The 16,410-nt window shown below is 34.1% G+C and overlaps 14 non-coding genes across 14 annotated transcripts; 7 read left to right on the top strand and 7 right to left on the bottom strand.

The window, feature by feature from the left end:
* The first annotated feature begins 194 nt into the window (after nucleotides 1-194).
* TRNAQ-CUG (transfer RNA glutamine (anticodon CUG)) lies at nucleotides 195-266 on the top strand. Its single transcript has one exon. It is a non-coding gene; the product is annotated as a tRNA-Gln (tRNA).
* Nucleotides 267-1,092: 826 nt separating this feature from the next.
* TRNAQ-UUG (transfer RNA glutamine (anticodon UUG)) lies at nucleotides 1,093-1,164 on the bottom strand. Its single transcript has one exon. It is a non-coding gene; the product is annotated as a tRNA-Gln (tRNA).
* A 1,550-nt stretch (nucleotides 1,165-2,714) lies between these two features.
* Nucleotides 2,715-2,786, top strand: TRNAQ-CUG (transfer RNA glutamine (anticodon CUG)). Its single transcript has one exon. It is a non-coding gene; the product is annotated as a tRNA-Gln (tRNA).
* Nucleotides 2,787-3,612: 826 nt separating this feature from the next.
* TRNAQ-UUG (transfer RNA glutamine (anticodon UUG)) lies at nucleotides 3,613-3,684 on the bottom strand. Its single transcript has one exon. It is a non-coding gene; the product is annotated as a tRNA-Gln (tRNA).
* Nucleotides 3,685-5,234: 1,550 nt separating this feature from the next.
* TRNAQ-CUG (transfer RNA glutamine (anticodon CUG)) lies at nucleotides 5,235-5,306 on the top strand. The gene has a single exon. It is a non-coding gene; the product is annotated as a tRNA-Gln (tRNA).
* Nucleotides 5,307-6,132: 826 nt separating this feature from the next.
* TRNAH-GUG (transfer RNA histidin (anticodon GUG)) lies at nucleotides 6,133-6,204 on the bottom strand. The gene has a single exon. It is a non-coding gene; the product is annotated as a tRNA-His (tRNA).
* Nucleotides 6,205-7,754: 1,550 nt separating this feature from the next.
* On the top strand, nucleotides 7,755-7,826 carry TRNAQ-CUG (transfer RNA glutamine (anticodon CUG)). The gene has a single exon. It is a non-coding gene; the product is annotated as a tRNA-Gln (tRNA).
* Nucleotides 7,827-8,652: 826 nt separating this feature from the next.
* Nucleotides 8,653-8,724, bottom strand: TRNAQ-UUG (transfer RNA glutamine (anticodon UUG)). The gene has a single exon. It is a non-coding gene; the product is annotated as a tRNA-Gln (tRNA).
* A 1,550-nt stretch (nucleotides 8,725-10,274) lies between these two features.
* TRNAQ-CUG (transfer RNA glutamine (anticodon CUG)) lies at nucleotides 10,275-10,346 on the top strand. The gene has a single exon. It is a non-coding gene; the product is annotated as a tRNA-Gln (tRNA).
* Nucleotides 10,347-11,172: 826 nt separating this feature from the next.
* On the bottom strand, nucleotides 11,173-11,244 carry TRNAH-GUG (transfer RNA histidin (anticodon GUG)). The gene has a single exon. It is a non-coding gene; the product is annotated as a tRNA-His (tRNA).
* A 1,550-nt stretch (nucleotides 11,245-12,794) lies between these two features.
* Nucleotides 12,795-12,866, top strand: TRNAQ-CUG (transfer RNA glutamine (anticodon CUG)). Its single transcript has one exon. It is a non-coding gene; the product is annotated as a tRNA-Gln (tRNA).
* An 826-nt stretch (nucleotides 12,867-13,692) lies between these two features.
* On the bottom strand, nucleotides 13,693-13,764 carry TRNAH-GUG (transfer RNA histidin (anticodon GUG)). The gene has a single exon. It is a non-coding gene; the product is annotated as a tRNA-His (tRNA).
* Nucleotides 13,765-15,314: 1,550 nt separating this feature from the next.
* TRNAQ-CUG (transfer RNA glutamine (anticodon CUG)) lies at nucleotides 15,315-15,386 on the top strand. Its single transcript has one exon. It is a non-coding gene; the product is annotated as a tRNA-Gln (tRNA).
* An 826-nt stretch (nucleotides 15,387-16,212) lies between these two features.
* Nucleotides 16,213-16,284, bottom strand: TRNAH-GUG (transfer RNA histidin (anticodon GUG)). Its single transcript has one exon. It is a non-coding gene; the product is annotated as a tRNA-His (tRNA).
* Nucleotides 16,285-16,410: the final 126 nt, after the last annotated feature.

Raw genomic sequence — 16,410 nt, 5'->3', positions numbered from 1 at the left:
ATAACTTGCCTATCCTGATAAACGTTTGCATATTTAACACTGTTATGGAGAATGTATCTGAACTGAATCAAATCACATTATAGCTCTTTACACTATGAGCATTCAACAGAGATATCCTTTCATCAATGTAAGAAATGCCCCCGCACTAATGCGCTCTCTTTTGTCTCAATGGAAAAATGACTCATGTATGGGAGGGTTCCATGGTGTAATGGTTAGCACTCTGGACTCTGAATCCAGCGATCCGAGATCAAATCTCGGTGGGACCTACTTGAATTATGAGATTTACTATTTCACCCATTTCTTAGAATTTGCTCTTGGAAAAACATAACGTCAATGTTTTATACTGATACTTATCAACGTATAAGTATGCATCTATGTATACATAGCTATATCCGTCTAGATAGCGATAAGACTATATAAAGAAATCAATTATTCATAAACATATGTATTGAAGCTGAAAACTAAAAACTGTTGTTTCCCATCCACAATTTAAACGTTAGGTTCATTTCCTCTCTCATCTATATGACCAGTAATGAGATAGTTAATTTTTGCTGATTTCTTATATGACAACATGCTTGACTTACACAGTGCATTTAATTGTGAATTTCTTTGAAAGAGAAATTCAGATTATTACCTTTGACACGTCTTTCGAAAGATTTTACTTTATGGTTATGGATTTACTTTAGAAAATCAGAGTGTAAATATATGTGTGTCTGAATTTCACGATTGTTATTCAAAACGTCATATCTTCTGTCCCCATAATACACAATTTGATTCCTCAAGTTTTGTTTTAATGAAGGATTTCCAATTAAAAAGTTCCATCTTCCCCTTATCAATAACAGTAAGATTTAAGAAAGTAATATCTTGCATCAGCCCCCTGTGATGAGTTTGAGAAAACAGAGTCAGCTCGCAAAATGTCTCATTATTTTGAGCCATTTAATTTCCATGTTTTCTAAAAGTTCTATCATTTGCTCACATCGAATAGACTTTCAGAATACAATCAATAAATTATTGTTTCACTCTACCCGTGTTAGATTTGTGATATTTATGAATACACTTGACAAAAAAAGATTTGATCAACAGTCATGAAAGTGGTCCCACCGAGATTTGAACTCGGATCCTTGGATTCAAAGTCCAAAGTGCTAACCACTACACCATGGAACCTCCCATGTGACAAGGGAGCAGATTGCTGCAGCAATGTGAACATTTCAAAGTTTTTAATGTTCTACAGTCAAAGACCAACAGAATGTTATTACCTTTCTATTCTGTTCAACTTTTGCATATTGAACTATGTTAGGGAAGGATGTTGCCCAGAGGACTCAAGTAACGCTATCACTCTGTTGAACAGTACTTTTTATGTGAGATACGATTTTGCAATAAAAGATAAGATTCCCCCGTGAATGCAATCTCTTCTCTCAAAATGAAAAGCTCAACCTGGTACAGGTGGGTTGATGGTATCATGCTTAGCACTCTAGACTCTGAAAACCGGGATCTGAGTACTAATCACAGTGGGACTTATCTAAACTTTACGATTTTCTTTTCCATTCAGTTCTTAGAATTATTAATTGGAAAAACATCTCATTTACTTATAAACTTGTACATATCCACTTTACACGTATGTATCTCCCTATGTCTTGCTATATGTCTCTGTATATTTATAGGACAACATAAACACATACATTATAAAAATGCATATAATTAGTAGAGGTGAAAATAATGAAAAGTTGTTGCCTCTCCACATTTGAAACATGAGCTTCTTCTCCTTACTCTTCTATATGTCATGAAATTGAGATAGTCACTTTTTACTCAATTTTGATCTAACAATATAGTTGATTTATACAAAGCATATCATATGATTTGTGAATAATCTTAAAACAGAAAATTAGATCAGTACCTGTGAGGCCTCCAAGCAAAAGCGTATGTTTCACGATTGCAGATCGACTGTTGAAAATCAGCATGAAAAACGTTTTATTTCACAATTTCCATACTAATATACAAAAAACATTTGTACTATCTGAATGATACCGTCATTGTGGTTCTCTAGGTTTGATTTAAGAACACTTCTCTTTCAAAATGTGCTAAATTCGCCTTATCAATAGCGCAGAAAGCTTCAAAAAGGGATGCTGGGAATCAGGCCTCTGAAATGCATTTCAGAAAAACAGGATAGGATTTCTTAATGTCACACTATTTTGTGTAGGAATGTGATGTAAACGTATTATAATGTTTGTATTTCTGTAACTTGTTCAAGCTGATGGACGTTTTGAAAGGAATCAATAAGTGTCTCTTTCAACCTACTGGTGTTGGATTTGAGCTATCAATAAACAAAGATGACAGAAATGGAAAAGGTCAAGAGTAATAAAATAGTACCCCCAAGATTTGGACTGGTACCTTTGCATGCAAAGTCCAAAGTGCCAATCATTGCTCTTTGGCGCAGCCCATGTGAGAGACAAAGAAATGGGTGTATTAGTTTGGAAATGTAAAATGTTTTAATATGACACAGTCAAAGATGATCATTATGATATAACTTGCCTATCCTGATAAACGTTTGCATATTTAACACTGTTATGGAGAATGTATCTGAACTGAATCAAATCACATTATAGCTCTTTACACTATGAGCATTCAACAGAGATATCCTTTCATCAATGTAAGAAATGCCCCCGCACTAATGCGCTCTCTTTTGTCTCAATGGAAAAATGACTCAGGTATGGGAGGGTTCCATGGTGTAATGGTTAGCACTCTGGACTCTGAATCCAGCGATCCGAGATCAAATCTCGGTGGGACCTACTTGAATTATGAGATTTACTATTTCACCCATTTCTTAGAATTTGCTCTTGGAAAAACATAACGTCAATGTTTTATACTGATACTTATCAACTTATAGGTATGCATCTATGTATACATAGCTATATCCGTCTAGATAGCGATAAGACTATATAAAGAAATCAATTATTCATAAACATATGTATTGAAGCTGAAAACTAAAAACTGTTGTTTCCCATCCACAATTTAAACGTTAGGTTCATTTCCTCTCTCATCTATATGACCAGTAATGAGATAGTTAATTTTTGCTGATTTCTTATATGACAACATGCTTGACTTACACAGTGCATTTAATTGTGAATTTCTTTGAAAGAGAAATTCAGATTATTACCTTTGACACGTCTTTCGAAAGATTTTACTTTATGGTTATGGATTTACTTTAGAAAATCAGAGTGTAAATATATGTGTGTCTGAATTTCACGATTGTTATTCAAAACGTCATATCTTCTGTCCCCATAATACACAATTTGATTCCTCAAGTTTTGTTTTAATGAAGGATTTCCAATTAAAAAGTTCCATCTTCCCCTTATCAATAACAGTAAGATTTAAGAAAGTAATATCTTGCATCAGCCCCCTGTGATGAGTTTGAGAAAACAGAGTCAGCTCGCAAAATGTCTCATTATTTTGAGCCATTTAATTTCCATGTTTTCTAAAAGTTCTATCATTTGCTCACATCGAATAGACTTTCAGAATACAATCAATAAATTATTGTTTCACTCTACCCGTGTTAGATTTGTGATATTTATGAATACACTTGACAAAAAAAGATTTGATCAACAGTCATGAAAGTGGTCCCACCGAGATTTGAACTCGGATCCTTGGATTCAAAGTCCAAAGTGCTAACCACTACACCATGGAACCTCCCATGTGACAAGGGAGCAGATTGCTGCAGCAATGTGAACATTTCAAAGTTTTTAATGTTCTACAGTCAAAGACCAACAGAATGTTATTACCTTTCTATTCTGTTCAACTTTTGCATATTGAACTATGTTAGGGAAGGATGTTGCCCAGAGGACTCAAGTAACGCTATCACTCTGTTGAACAGTACTTTTTATGTGAGATACGATTTTGCAATAAAACATAAGATTCCCCCGTGAATGCAATCTCTTCTCTCAAAATGAAAAGCTCAACCTGGTACAGGTGGGTTGATGGTATCATGCTTAGCACTCTAGACTCTGAAAACCGGGATCTGAGTACAAATCACAGTGGGACTTATCTAAACTTTACGATTTTCTTTTCCATTCAGTTCTTAGAATTATTAATTGGAAAAACATCTCATTTACTTATAAACTTGTACATATCCACTTTACACGTATGTATCTCCCTATATCTTGCTATATGTCTCTGTATATTTATAGGACAACATAAACACATACATTATAAAAATGCATATAATTAGTAGAGGTGAAAATAATGAAAAGTTGTTGCCTCTCCACATTTGAAACATGAGCTTCTTCTCCTTACTCTTCTATATGTCATGAAATTGAGATAGTCACTTTTTACTCAATTTTGATCTAACAATATAGTTTATTTATACAAAGCATATCATATGATTTGTGAATAATCTTAAAACAGAAAATTAGATCAGTACCTGTGAGGCCTCCAAGCAAAAGCGTATGTTTCACGATTGCAGATCGACTGTTGAAAATCAGCATGAAAAACGTTTTATTTCACAATTTCCATACTAATATACAAAAAACATTTGTACTATCTGAATGATACCGTCATTGTGGTTCTCTAGGTTTGATTTAAGAACACTTCTCTTTCAAAATGTGCTAAATTCGCCTTATCAATAGCGCAGAAAGCTTCAAAAAGGGATGCTGGGAATCAGGCCTCTGAAATGCATTTCAGAAAAACAGGATAGGATTTCTTAATGTCACACTATTTTGTGTAGGAATGTGATGTAAACGTATTATAATGTTTGTATTTCTGTAACTTGTTCAAGCTGATGGACGTTTTGAAAGGAATCAATAATTGTCTCTTTCAACCTACTGGTGTTGGATTTGAGCTATCAATAAACAAAGATGACAGAAATGGAAAAGGTCAAGAGTAATAAAATAGTACCCCCAAGATTTGGACTGGTACCTTTGCATGCAAAGTCCAAAGTGCCAATCATTGCTCTTTGGCGCAGCCCATGTGAGAGACAAAGAAATGGGTGTATTAGTTTGGAAATGTAAAATGTTTTAATATGACACAGTCAAAGATGATCATTATGATATAACTTGCCTATCCTGATAAACGTTTGCATATTTAACACTGTTATGGAGAATGTATCTGAACAGAATCAAATCACATTATAGCTCTTTACACTATGAGCATTCAACAGAGATATCCTTTCATCAATGTAAGAAATGCCCCCACACTAATGCGCTCTCTTTTGTCTCAATGGAAAAATGACTCATGTATGGGAGGGTTCCATGGTGTAATGGTTAGCACTCTGGACTCTGAATCCAGCGATCCGAGATCAAATCTCGGTGGGACCTACTTGAATTATGAGATTTACTATTTCACCCATTTCTTAGAATTTGGTCTTGGAAAAACATAACGTCAATGTTTTATACTGATACTTATCAACGTATAAGTATGCATCTATGTATACATAGCTATATCCGTCTAGATAGCGATAAGACTATATAAAGAAATCAATTATTCATAAACATATGTATTGAAGCTGAAAACTAAAAACTGTTGTTTCCCATCCACAATTTAAACATTAGGTTCATTTCCTCTCTCATCTATATGACCAGTAATGAGATAGTTAATTTTTGCTGATTTCTTATATGACAACATGCTTGACTTACACAGTGCATTTAATTGTGAATTTCTTTGAAAGAGAAATTCAGATTATTACCTTTGACACGTCTTTCGAAAGATTTTACTTTATGGTTATGGATTTACTTTAGAAAATCAGAGTGTAAATATATGTGTGTCTGAATTTCACGATTGTTATTCAAAACGTCATCTCTTCTGTCCCCATAATACACAATTTGATTCCTCAAGTTTTGTTTTAATGAAGGATTTCCAATTAAAAAGTTCCATCTTCCCCTTATCAATAACAGTAAGATTTAAGAAAGTAATATCTTGCATCAGCCCCCTGTGATGAGTTTGAGAAAACAGAGTCAGCTCGCAAAATGTCTCATTATTTTGAGCCATTTAATTTCCATGTTTTCTAAAAGTTCTATCATTTGCTCACATCGAATAGACTTTCAGAATACAATCAATAAATTAATGTTTCACTCTACCCGTGTTAGATTTGTGATATTTATGAATACACTTGACAAAAAAAGATTTGATCAACAGTCATGAAAGTGGTCCCACCGAGATTTGAACTCGGATCCTTGGATTCACAGTCCAAAGTGCTAACCACTACACCATGGAACCTCCCATGTGACAAGGGAGCAGATTGCTGCAGCAATGTGAACATTTCAAAGTTTTTAATGTTCTACAGTCAAAGACCAACAGAATGTTATTACCTTTCTATTCTGTTCAACTTTTGCATATTGAACTATGTTAGGGAAGGATGTTGCCCAGAGGACTCAAGTAACGCTATCACTCTGTTGAACAGTACTTTTTATGTGAGATACGATTTTGCAATAAAAGATAAGATTCCCCCGTGAATGCAATCTCTTCTCTCAAAATGAAAAGCTCAACCTGGTACAGGTGGGTTGATGGTATCATGCTTAGCACTCTAGACTCTGAAAACCGGGATCTGAGTACAAATCACAGTGGGACTTATCTAAACTTTACGATTTTCTTTTCCATTCAGTTCTTAGAATTATTAATTGGAAAAACATCTCATTTACTTATAAACTTGTACATATCCACTTTACACGTATGTATCTCCCTATATCTTGCTATATGTCTCTGTATATTTATAGGACAACATAAACACATACATTATAAAAATGCATATAATTAGTAGAGGTGAAAATAATGAAAAGTTGTTGCCTCTCCACATTTGAAACATGAGCTTCTTCTCCTTACTCTTCTATATGTCATGAAATTGAGATAGTCACTTTTTACTCAATTTTGATCTAACAATATAGTTTATTTATACAAAGCATATCATATGATTTGTGAATAATCTTAAAACAGAAAATTAGATCAGTACCTGTGAGGCCTCCAAGCAAAAGCGTATGTTTCACGATTGCAGATCGACTGTTGAAAATCAGCATGAAAAACGTTTTATTTCACAATTTCCATACTAATATACAAAAAACATTTGTACTATCTGAATGATACCGTCATTGTGGTTCTCTAGGTTTGATTTAAGAACACTTCTCTTTCAAAATGTGCTAAATTCGCCTTATCAATAGCGCAGAAAGCTTCAAAAAGGGATGCTGGGAATCAGGCCTCTGAAATGCATTTCAGAAAAACAGGATAGGATTTCTTAATGTCACACTATTTTGTGTAGGAATGTGATGTAAACGTATTATAATGTTTGTATTTCTGTAACTTGTTCAAGCTGATGGACGTTTTGAAAGGAATCAATAATTGTCTCTTTCAACCTACTGGTGTTGGATTTGAGCTATCAATAAACAAAGATGACAGAAATGGAAAAGGTCAAGAGTAATAAAATAGTACCCCCAAGATTTGGACTGGTACCTTTGCATGCAAAGTCCAAAGTGCCAATCATTGCTCTTTGGCGCAGCCCATGTGAGAGACAAAGAAATGGGTGTATTAGTTTGGAAATGTAAAATGTTTTAATATGACACAGTCAAAGATGATCATTATGATATAACTTGCCTATCCTGATAAACGTTTGCATATTTAACACTGTTATGGAGAATGTATCTGAACTGAATCAAATCACATTATAGCTCTTTACACTATGAGCATTCAACAGAGATATCCTTTCATCAATGTAAGAAATGCCCCCGCACTAATGCGCTCTCTTTTGTCTCAATGGAAAAATGACTCAGGTATGGGAGGGTTCCATGGTGTAATGGTTAGCACTCTGGACTCTGAATCCAGCGATCCGAGATCAAATCTCAGTGGGACCTACTTGAATTATGAGATTTACTATTTCACCCATTTCTTAGAATTTGCTCTTGGAAAAACATAACGTCAATGTTTTATACTGATACTTATCAACTTATAGGTATGCATCTATGTATACATAGCTATATCCGTCTAGATAGCGATAAGACTATATAAAGAAATCAATTATTCATAAACATATGTATTGAAGCTGAAAACTAAAAACTGTTGTTTCCCATCCACAATTTAAACGTTAGGTTCATTTCCTCTCTCATCTATATGACCAGTAATGAGATAGTTAATTTTTGCTGATTTCTTATATGACAACATGCTTGACTTACACAGTGCATTTAATTGTGAATTTCTTTGAAAGAGAAATTCAGATTATTACCTTTGACACGTCTTTCGAAAGATTTTACTTTATGGTTATGGATTTACTTTAGAAAATCAGAGTGTAAATATATGTGTGTCTGAATTTCACGATTGTTATTCAAAACGTCATATCTTCTGTCCCCATAATACACAATTTGATTCCTCAAGTTTTGTTTTAATGAAGGATTTCCAATTAAAAAGTTCCATCTTCCCCTTATCAATAACAGTAAGATTTAAGAAAGTAATATCTTGCATCAGCCCCCTGTGATGAGTTTGAGAAAACAGAGTCAGCTCGCAAAATGTCTCATTATTTTGAGCCATTTAATTTCCATGTTTTCTAAAAGTTCTATCATTTGCTCACATCGAATAGACTTTCAGAATACAATCAATAAATTATTGTTTCACTCTACCCGTGTTAGATTTGTGATATTTATGAATACACTTGACAAAAAAAGATTTGATCAACAGTCATGAAAGTGGTCCCACCGAGATTTGAACTCGGATCCTTGGATTCAAAGTCCAAAGTGCTAACCACTACACCATGGAACCTCCCATGTGACAAGGGAGCAGATTGCTGCAGCAATGTGAACATTTCAAAGTTTTTAATGTTCTACAGTCAAAGACCAACAGAATGTTATTACCTTTCTATTCTGTTCAACTTTTGCATATTGAACTATGTTAGGGAAGGATGTTGCCCAGAGGACTCAAGTAACGCTATCACTCTGTTGAACAGTACTTTTTATGTGAGATACGATTTTGCAATAAAAGATAAGATTCCCCCGTGAATGCAATCTCTTCTCTCAAAATGAAAAGCTCAACCTGGTACAGGTGGGTTGATGGTATCATGCTTAGCACTCTAGACTCTGAAAACCGGGATCTGAGTACTAATCACAGTGGGACTTATCTAAACTTTACGATTTTCTTTTCCATTCAGTTCTTAGAATTATTAATTGGAAAAACATCTCATTTACTTATAAACTTGTACATATCCACTTTACACGTATGTATCTCCCTATATCTTGCTATATGTCTCTGTATATTTATAGGACAACATAAACACATACATTATAAAAATGCATATAATTAGTAGAGGTGAAAATAATGAAAAGTTGTTGCCTCTCCACATTTGAAACATGAGCTTCTTCTCCTTACTCTTCTATATGTCATGAAATTGAGATAGTCACTTTTTACTCAATTTTGATCTAACAATATAGTTGATTTATACAAAGCATATCATATGATTTGTGAATAATCTTAAAACAGAAAATTAGATCAGTACCTGTGAGGCCTCCAAGCAAAAGCGTATGTTTCACGATTGCAGATCGACTGTTGAAAATCAGCATGAAAAACGTTTTATTTCACAATTTCCATACTAATATACAAAAAACATTTGTACTATCTGAATGATACCGTCATTGTGGTTCTCTAGGTTTGATTTAAGAACACTTCTCTTTCAAAATGTGCTAAATTCGCCTTATCAATAGCGCAGAAAGCTTCAAAAAGGGATGCTGGGAATCAGGCCTCTGAAATGCATTTCAGAAAAACAGGATAGGATTTCTTAATGTCACACTATTTTGTGTAGGAATGTGATGTAAACGTATTATAATGTTTGTATTTCTGTAACTTGTTCAAGCTGATGGACGTTTTGAAAGGAATCAATAAGTGTCTCTTTCAACCTACTGGTGTTGGATTTGAGCTATCAATAAACAAAGATGACAGAAATGGAAAAGGTCAAGAGTAATAAAATAGTACCCCCAAGATTTGGACTGGTACCTTTGCATGCAAAGTCCAAAGTGCCAATCATTGCTCTTTGGCGCAGCCCATGTGAGAGACAAAGAAATGGGTGTATTAGTTTGGAAATGTAAAATGTTTTAATATGACACAGTCAAAGATGATCATTATGATATAACTTGCCTATCCTGATAAACGTTTGCATATTTAACACTGTTATGGAGAATGTATCTGAACTGAATCAAATCACATTATAGCTCTTTACACTATGAGCATTCAACAGAGATATCCTTTCATCAATGTAAGAAATGCCCCCGCACTAATGCGCTCTCTTTTGTCTCAATGGAAAAATGACTCAGGTATGGGAGGGTTCCATGGTGTAATGGTTAGCACTCTGGACTCTGAATCCAGCGATCCGAGATCAAATCTCGGTGGGACCTACTTGAATTATGAGATTTACTATTTCACCCATTTCTTAGAATTTGCTCTTGGAAAAACATAACGTCAATGTTTTATACTGATACTTATCAACTTATAGGTATGCATCTATGTATACATAGCTATATCCGTCTAGATAGCGATAAGACTATATAAAGAAATCAATTATTCATAAACATATGTATTGAAGCTGAAAACTAAAAACTGTTGTTTCCCATCCACAATTTAAACGTTAGGTTCATTTCCTCTCTCATCTATATGACCAGTAATGAGATAGTTAATTTTTGCTGATTTCTTATATGACAACATGCTTGACTTACACAGTGCATTTAATTGTGAATTTCTTTGAAAGAGAAATTCAGATTATTACCTTTGACACGTCTTTCGAAAGATTTTACTTTATGGTTATGGATTTACTTTAGAAAATCAGAGTGTAAATATATGTGTGTCTGAATTTCACGATTGTTATTCAAAACGTCATATCTTCTGTCCCCATAATACACAATTTGATTCCTCAAGTTTTGTTTTAATGAAGGATTTCCAATTAAAAAGTTCCATCTTCCCCTTATCAATAACAGTAAGATTTAAGAAAGTAATATCTTGCATCAGCCCCCTGTGATGAGTTTGAGAAAACAGAGTCAGCTCGCAAAATGTCTCATTATTTTGAGCCATTTAATTTCCATGTTTTCTAAAAGTTCTATCATTTGCTCACATCGAATAGACTTTCAGAATACAATCAATAAATTATTGTTTCACTCTACCCGTGTTAGATTTGTGATATTTATGAATACACTTGACAAAAAAAGATTTGATCAACAGTCATGAAAGTGGTCCCACCGAGATTTGAACTCGGATCCTTGGATTCACAGTCCAAAGTGCTAACCACTACACCATGGAACCTCCCATGTGACAAGGGAGCAGATTGCTGCAGCAATGTGAACATTTCAAAGTTTTTAATGTTCTACAGTCAAAGACCAACAGAATGTTATTACCTTTCTATTCTGTTCAACTTTTGCATATTGAACTATGTTAGGGAAGGATGTTGCCCAGAGGACTCAAGTAACGCTATCACTCTGTTGAACAGTACTTTTTATGTGAGATACGATTTTGCAATAAAACATAAGATTCCCCCGTGAATGCAATCTCTTCTCTCAAAATGAAAAGCTCAACCTGGTACAGGTGGGTTGATGGTATCATGCTTAGCACTCTAGACTCTGAAAACCGGGATCTGAGTACAAATCACAGTGGGACTTATCTAAACTTTACGATTTTCTTTTCCATTCAGTTCTTAGAATTATTAATTGGAAAAACATCTCATTTACTTATAAACTTGTACATATCCACTTTACACGTATGTATCTCCCTATATCTTGCTATATGTCTCTGTATATTTATAGGACAACATAAACACATACATTATAAAAATGCATATAATTAGTAGAGGTGAAAATAATGAAAAGTTGTTGCCTCTCCACATTTGAAACATGAGCTTCTTCTCCTTACTCTTCTATATGTCATGAAATTGAGATAGTCACTTTTTACTCAATTTTGATCTAACAATATAGTTTATTTATACAAAGCATATCATATGATTTGTGAATAATCTTAAAACAGAAAATTAGATCAGTACCTGTGAGGCCTCCAAGCAAAAGCGTATGTTTCACGATTGCAGATCGACTGTTGAAAATCAGCATGAAAAACGTTTTATTTCACAATTTCCATACTAATATACAAAAAACATTTGTACTATCTGAATGATACCGTCATTGTGGTTCTCTAGGTTTGATTTAAGAACACTTCTCTTTCAAAATGTGCTAAATTCGCCTTATCAATAGCGCAGAAAGCTTCAAAAAGGGATGCTGGGAATCAGGCCTCTGAAATGCATTTCAGAAAAACAGGATAGGATTTCTTAATGTCACACTATTTTGTGTAGGAATGTGATGTAAACGTATTATAATGTTTGTATTTCTGTAACTTGTTCAAGCTGATGGACGTTTTGAAAGGAATCAATAATTGTCTCTTTCAACCTACTGGTGTTGGATTTGAGCTATCAATAAACAAAGATGACAGAAATGGAAAAGGTCAAGAGTAATAAAATAGTACCCCCAAGATTTGGACTGGTACCTTTGCATGCAAAGTCCAAAGTGCCAATCATTGCTCTTTGGCGCAGCCCATGTGAGAGACAAAGAAATGGGTGTATTAGTTTGGAAATGTAAAATGTTTTAATATGACACAGTCAAAGATGATCATTATGATATAACTTGCCTATCCTGATAAACGTTTGCATATTTAACACTGTTATGGAGAATGTATCTGAACAGAATCAAATCACATTATAGCTCTTTACACTATGAGCATTCAACAGAGATATCCTTTCATCAATGTAAGAAATGCCCCCACACTAATGCGCTCTCTTTTGTCTCAATGGAAAAATGACTCATGTATGGGAGGGTTCCATGGTGTAATGGTTAGCACTCTGGACTCTGAATCCAGCGATCCGAGATCAAATCTCGGTGGGACCTACTTGAATTATGAGATTTACTATTTCACCCATTTCTTAGAATTTGGTCTTGGAAAAACATAACGTCAATGTTTTATACTGATACTTATCAACGTATAAGTATGCATCTATGTATACATAGCTATATCCGTCTAGATAGCGATAAGACTATATAAAGAAATCAATTATTCATAAACATATGTATTGAAGCTGAAAACTAAAAACTGTTGTTTCCCATCCACAATTTAAACATTAGGTTCATTTCCTCTCTCATCTATATGACCAGTAATGAGATAGTTAATTTTTGCTGATTTCTTATATGACAACATGCTTGACTTACACAGTGCATTTAATTGTGAATTTCTTTGAAAGAGAAATTCAGATTATTACCTTTGACACGTCTTTCGAAAGATTTTACTTTATGGTTATGGATTTACTTTAGAAAATCAGAGTGTAAATATATGTGTGTCTGAATTTCACGATTGTTATTCAAAACGTCATCTCTTCTGTCCCCATAATACACAATTTGATTCCTCAAGTTTTGTTTTAATGAAGGATTTCCAATTAAAAAGTTCCATCTTCCCCTTATCAATAACAGTAAGATTTAAGAAAGTAATATCTTGCATCAGCCCCCTGTGATGAGTTTGAGAAAACAGAGTCAGCTCGCAAAATGTCTCATTATTTTGAGCCATTTAATTTCCATGTTTTCTAAAAGTTCTATCATTTGCTCACATCGAATAGACTTTCAGAATACAATCAATAAATTAATGTTTCACTCTACCCGTGTTAGATTTGTGATATTTATGAATACACTTGACAAAAAAAGATTTGATCAACAGTCATGAAAGTGGTCCCACCGAGATTTGAACTCGGATCCTTGGATTCACAGTCCAAAGTGCTAACCACTACACCATGGAACCTCCCATGTGACAAGGGAGCAGATTGCTGCAGCAATGTGAACATTTCAAAGTTTTTAATGTTCTACAGTCAAAGACCAACAGAATGTTATTACCTTTCTATTCTGTTCAACTTTTGCATATTGAACTATGTTAGGGAAGGATGTTGCCCAGAGGACTCAAGTAACGCTATCACTCTGTTGAACAGTACTTTTTATGTGAGATACGATTTTGCAATAAAAGATAAGATTCCCCCGTGAATGCAATCTCTTCTCTCAAAATGAAAAGCTCAACCTGGTACAGGTGGGTTGATGGTATCATGCTTAGCACTCTAGACTCTGAAAACCGGGATCTGAGTACAAATCACAGTGGGACTTATCTAAACTTTACGATTTTCTTTTCCATTCAGTTCTTAGAATTATTAATTGGAAAAACATCTCATTTACTTATAAACTTGTACATATCCACTTTACACGTATGTATCTCCCTATATCTTGCTATATGTCTCTGTATATTTATAGGACAACATAAACACATACATTATAAAAATGCATATAATTAGTAGAGGTGAAAATAATGAAAAGTTGTTGCCTCTCCACATTTGAAACATGAGCTTCTTCTCCTTACTCTTCTATATGTCATGAAATTGAGATAGTCACTTTTTACTCAATTTTGATCTAACAATATAGTTTATTTATACAAAGCATATCATATGATTTGTGAATAATCTTAAAACAGAAAATTAGATCAGTACCTGTGAGGCCTCCAAGCAAAAGCGTATGTTTCACGATTGCAGATCGACTGTTGAAAATCAGCATGAAAAACGTTTTATTTCACAATTTCCATACTAATATACAAAAAACATTTGTACTATCTGAATGATACCGTCATTGTGGTTCTCTAGGTTTGATTTAAGAACACTTCTCTTTCAAAATGTGCTAAATTCGCCTTATCAATAGCGCAGAAAGCTTCAAAAAGGGATGCTGGGAATCAGGCCTCTGAAATGCATTTCAGAAAAACAGGATAGGATTTCTTAATGTCACACTATTTTGTGTAGGAATGTGATGTAAACGTATTATAATGTTTGTATTTCTGTAACTTGTTCAAGCTGATGGACGTTTTGAAAGGAATCAATAATTGTCTCTTTCAACCTACTGGTGTTGGATTTGAGCTATCAATAAACAAAGATGACAGAAATGGAAAAGGTCAAGAGTAATAAAATAGTACCCCCAAGATTTGGACTGGTACCTTTGCATGCAAAGTCCAAAGTGCCAATCATTGCTCTTTGGCGCAGCCCATGTGAGAGACAAAGAAATGGGTGTATTAGTTTGGAAATGTAAAATGTTTTAATATGACACAGTCAAAGATGATCATTATGATATAACTTGCCTATCCTGATAAACGTTTGCATATTTAACACTGTTATGGAGAATGTATCTGAACAGAATCAAATCACATTATAGCTCTTTACACTATGAGCATTCAACAGAGATATCCTTTCATCAATGTAAGAAATGCCCCCACACTAATGCGCTCTCTTTTGTCTCAATGGAAAAATGACTCATGTATGGGAGGGTTCCATGGTGTAATGGTTAGCACTCTGGACTCTGAATCCAGCGATCCGAGATCAAATCTCGGTGGGACCTACTTGAATTATGAGATTTACTATTTCACCCATTTCTTAGAATTTGGTCTTGGAAAAACATAACGTCAATGTTTTATACTGATACTTATCAACGTATAAGTATGCATCTATGTATACATAGCTATATCCGTCTAGATAGCGATAAGACTATATAAAGAAATCAATTATTCATAAACATATGTATTGAAGCTGAAAACTAAAAACTGTTGTTTCCCATCCACAATTTAAACATTAGGTTCATTTCCTCTCTCATCTATATGACCAGTAATGAGATAGTTAATTTTTGCTGATTTCTTATATGACAACATGCTTGACTTACACAGTGCATTTAATTGTGAATTTCTTTGAAAGAGAAATTCAGATTATTACCTTTGACACGTCTTTCGAAAGATTTTACTTTATGGTTATGGATTTACTTTAGAAAATCAGAGTGTAAATATATGTGTGTCTGAATTTCACGATTGTTATTCAAAACGTCATATCTTCTGTCCCCATAATACACAATTTGATTCCTCAAGTTTTGTTTTAATGAAGGATTTCCAATTAAAAAGTTCCATCTTCCCCTTATCAATAACAGTAAGATTTAAGAAAGTAATATCTTGCATCAGCCCCCTGTGATGAGTTTGAGAAAACAGAGTCAGCTCGCAAAATGTCTCATTATTTTGAGCCATTTAATTTCCATGTTTTCTAAAAGTTCTATCATTTGCTCACATCGAATAGACTTTCAGAATACAATCAATAAATTAATGTTTCACTCTACCCGTGTTAGATTTGTGATATTTATGAATACACTTGACAAAAAAAGATTTGATCAACAGTCATGAAAGTGGTCCCACCGAGATTTGAACTCGGATCCTTGGATTCACAGTCCAAAGTGCTAACCACTACACCATGGAACCTCCCATGTGACAAGGGAGCAGATTGCTGCAGCAATGTGAACATTTCAAAGTTTTTAATGTTCTACAGTCAAAGACCAACAGAATGTTATTACCTTTCTATTCTGTTCAACTTTTGCATATTGAACT

This window comes from Lissotriton helveticus, chromosome 4_1 (genome assembly GCF_964261635.1).
Source record: "Lissotriton helveticus chromosome 4_1, aLisHel1.1, whole genome shotgun sequence".
NCBI classification, from domain to species: Eukaryota; Metazoa; Chordata; class Amphibia; order Caudata; family Salamandridae; genus Lissotriton; species Lissotriton helveticus.
Note: the sequence above shows the minus strand (reverse complement) of the source record. Positions and strands in the feature narration are given on the sequence as shown.